Consider the following 4,967-nt stretch of genomic DNA (forward strand, 5'->3'; position numbering starts at 1 on the left):
AGGGAATGGTCGATTAGCAATCACCATCAACAAAGCTCAAGGGCAATCATTAGAATCATGAGGTATAGATCTGAATACAGATTGTTTTCCCATGGACCATTATATGTTGCATGTTCAAGAGTCGGTAAACCTGACAATCTATTTATATGCAAAGACAATGGGACAGCAAAGAATGTTGTATATTCGCAAGTTTTACGTAGTTAAAACCATATATATATATCTATCTATATTCACAGGTGGGACATAGGGACACAACTACAATGGCGCGTAACTATTATGGCGCGTAACGACTTACGCGCGCGGGGGGGCTTGGGGGGGGGCGCGAAGCGCCCCCACCAACTAGGTGTTGGGGTGGCGCGAAGCGCCACCCCAACAGCTAGTATAATATAAATTAGCAATCAACAAAGCACCGAGACACAAATGACGACCGGGACACAGGGAGTATAAATGACGACCAGGACATAAGTAAAAAAAAAAACTAAAAAAACTAAAAAAATGGTAAAAACTACAAAAAAACTAAAAACTAATAAAAAAAAACTAAAAAATCTAAAAATCTAAATAAACTAAAAAAGAAAAAAAAGAAAAAAGGAAAAAAATAAAGGAGAAAAACAAAACTAAAAAACGAATGTATATACAGACCGGACACCGGGATACAAATGACGACCGGGACACAGGGAATATAAATGACGACCGGGACACAGGGACACAACTACAATGGGGACGCCGGGGGGCACAGGGGGATATAAATGACGACCGGGACACCGGGACACAAGGAATATAAATGACGCCCGGGACACTCAAAGAGAAATCACAGACTGGAACACCGGGACACAAATGACGACCGGGACACAGGGAATATAAATGACGACCGGGACACAGGGACATAACTACAAAGGGGACGCCGGGGTGCACAGGGGGATATATAAATGACGATGGCGACTCAGGGAATGGTCGATTAGCAATCACCATCAACAAAGCTCAAGGGCAATCATTAGAATCATGAGGTATAGATCTGAATACGGATTGTTTTCCCATGGACCATTATATGTTGCATGTTCAAGAGTCGGTAAACCTGACAATCTATTTATATGCACAGACAATGGGACAGCAAAGAATGTTGTATATTCGCAAGTTTTACGTAGTTAAAAACATATATCTATATATATAAAAATAAGTTGTCTGTCCGTTACGCCAGATTATATCTTCTATATGTATAAAAGAAAACAAACTAGAATGTAAAAACTGGAAATTGCATAAATATTTCGAAATATTTTGACAATAGATCAAATTCGAAAAAAGAAAAATGGTAAAAAACTAAAAAAAAAACTAAAAAGAAAAAACTAAAAAAAAAATTAGAAAAATTAAAAAAAGAAAAAACCTAAAAAGAAAAAACGTAAAAAAATAAAAAAGATAAAAAACTAAAAAAAAATCTAAAAAAAGCTAAAAAACTAAAAAAGAAAAAACTAAAAAAACTGGGAATTGCACAAATATTTCAATATATTTTGACAATAGATTAAAGTAATTCGAAAACCTTAAAACAGATACCCCAAATTTTGAGGTTTATTATAAATTGTTGGAGCTTTAGCTTGCTTGGCACGTAAAGATTTTTCCAATTGTCAATGTTAGAATGAACATTGACAAATTGAAGAAAACAAACCAATAAAAAGAAGAAACTTAAAAAAGAAAAACTAAAAAAGAAAAACTAAGAAAAGAAAAAACTAAAAAAGAAAAAAAAACTGAAATGAAACTGTATCTATATATCTATATAAATGACGACCGGGACACTCAAAGAGAAATTACAGACTGGGATACCGGGACACAAATAACGACCGGGACACAGGGAATATAAATGACGACCTGGACACAGGGGACAAAACTACAACGGGGACGCCGGGGGCACAGGGGGATATATAAATGACGACGGGGACACAGGGAATGTTCGATTAGCAATCATCATCAACAAAGCTCAAGGGCAATCGTTAGAAAAATGCGGTATAGATATGAATACGGATTGTTTTCCCATGGACAATTATTATGTTGCATGTTCAAGAGTTGGTAAACCTGGCAATCTATTTATATGGACACACAATAGGACAGCAAAGAATGTTGCATATTCGCAAGTTTTACGTAGTTAAATATATATATATTTATCTATATATATAAAAATAAGTTGTCTGTGTGTGGATCTGTGGATCAGGTGACGTCAGGTTTGTTCGCATATGACGTTTGAATTATTTCACACTAATACAAAAGAAGAAAAAAACTAAAAAAGGTAAAAACTACAAAAAAAACTAAAAAGAAAAAAAAACTAAAAAAGCTAAAAAACTAAAAAAAACTAAAAAAAGGGTAAAAATCTAATAACTAAAAAAAAACTGAAAAAAATAAAAAAAGGCAAAAACTACAAAAAAAATAAAAACTAATAAAAAAACTAAAAAAGCTAAAAAACTAAAAAAACTAAAAAAAACTAAAAAAAGGTAAAAAACTAAAAAAAACTAAAAACTAAAAAGAAAAAAACTAAAAAAAAGGAAAAAACTGAAAAATAAAAGAGAAAAAGAAAACTAAAAAATATGAATAAATATATATAAAAATAAGTTGTTTGTGGGTTATGTCTGTCTGTCTGTCTGTCGAGTGACGTCGTGTTTGTCCGCATATGACGTCTGAATTATTTCACACTAATACAAAAGAAGAAAAAAAACTAAAAAAGGTAAAAACTACAAAAAAACTAAAAAGAAAAAAAAATAAAAAAGCTAAAAAACTAAAAAAAACTAAAAAAAGGTAAAAAACTAAAACTAAAAAAAACTGAAAAAACTAAAAAAAGGCAAAAACTAAAAAAAAACTAAAAACTAATAAAAAACTAAAAAAGCTAAAAAACTAAAAAAACTAAAAAAACTAAAAAAAGGTAAAAAACAAAAAAAAAACTAAAAACTAAAAAAAAAAAACTAAAAAAAAGGAAAAAACTGAAAAATAAGAGAAAAAGAAAACTAAAAAAATATTAATAAATATAAAAAATATAAATATAAATATAATATAAATTAGCAATCAACAAAGCACCGAGACACAAATGACGACCGGGACACAGGGAGTATAAATGACGACCAGGACATAAGTAAAAAAAAAAACTAAAAAAACTAAAAAAATGGTAAAAACTACAAAAAAACTAAAAACTAATAAAAAACTAAAAAATCTAAATAAACTAAAAAAGAAAAAAAAGGAAAAAGGAAAAAAATAAAGGAGAAAAACAAAACTAAAAAACGAATGTATATACAGACCGGGACACCGGGATACAAATGACGACCGGGACACAGGGAATATAAATGAAGACCGGGACACAGGGACACAACTACAATGGGGGACGCCGGGGGGCACAGGGGGATATAAATGACGACCGGGACACCGGGACACAAGGAATATAAATGACGCCCGGGACACTCAAAGAGAAATCACAGACTGGAACACCGGGACACAAATGACGACCGGGACACAGGGAATATAAATGACGACCGGGACACAGGGACATAACTACAAAGGGGACGCCGGGGTGCACAGGGGGATATATAAATGACGATGGCGACTCAGGGAATGGTCGATTAGCAATCACCATCAACAAAGCTCAAGGGCAATCATTAGAATCATGAGGTATAGATCTGAATACGGATTGTTTTCCCATGGACCATTATATGTTGCATGTTCAAGAGTCGGTAAACCTGACAATCTATTTATATGCACAGACAATGGGACAGCAAAGAATGTTGTATATTCGCAAGTTTTACGTAGTTAAAAACATATATATATATATATATATATATATATATATATATATATTATATATATATATATATATATATATATATATATCTATCTATATTCACAGGTGGGACATAGGGACACAACTACAATGGCGCGTAACTAATATGGCGCGTAACGACTTACGCGCGCGGGGGGGCTTGGGGGGGGCGCGAAGCGCCCCCACCAACTAGGTGTTGGGGTGGCGCGAAGCGCCACCCCAACAGCTAGTATATATATATATATATATATATATATATATATATATATATATATATATATATATATATATATATATATATATATATATATATATATATATATATATATATATATATATATATATAATATATATATATATATATATATATATATATATATATATATATATATATATATATATATATATATATCTATCTATATTCACAGGTGGGACATAGGGACACAACTACAATGGCGCGTAACTAATATGGCGCGTAACGACTTACGCGCGCGGGGGGGCTTGGGGGGGGGGCGCGAAGCGCCAACACCAACTAGGTGTTGGGGAAGCGCCCCAACACCTAGTGTATATATATATATCTATATTCACAGGTGGGACATAGGGACACAACTACAATGGCGCGTAACGACTTATGCGTGCGGGGGGGATTGGGGGCGCAAAGCGCCCCCACCAACTAGGTGTTGGGGTGGCGCGAAGCGCCACCCCAACAGCTATTATATTATATAAATAAGTTGTTTGTCTGTAGGTCTGTCGACTGACGTCATGTTTGTGTGTCGACTGACCTCATTATATGGATTCAGCTGTATGTCGTCATGAAGTTGTTTGTCGTCTGACGTCATGTTTGTCGACTGACGAAATTACAGACCGGGACACCGGGACACAAATGACGACCGAGAAACAGGGAATATAAATGACGACCGGAACACATCATATACCAATTCAAAAACGAATGTATTCAAGCCGAAGTAGCTGAGTTGGTAAAGCGTTATGTTCCAGGTCCGAGAGGTTCCAGGTTCGAACCTTGGCTTTAGCATTAATACAAAAGAAAAAAAACTAAAAAAGGTAAAATACAAAAGAAGAAAAAACTAAAAAAGGTAAAAATTACAAAAAAACTAAAAAAGAAAGTACTAAAAAAACTAAAAAAAAATAAAAAACTAAAAAAAGGTAAAAAAACGAAATATTA

The sequence above is a fragment of the Artemia franciscana genome, chromosome 15 (assembly GCF_032884065.1).
Source record: "Artemia franciscana chromosome 15, ASM3288406v1, whole genome shotgun sequence".
NCBI classification, from domain to species: domain Eukaryota; kingdom Metazoa; phylum Arthropoda; class Branchiopoda; order Anostraca; family Artemiidae; genus Artemia; species Artemia franciscana.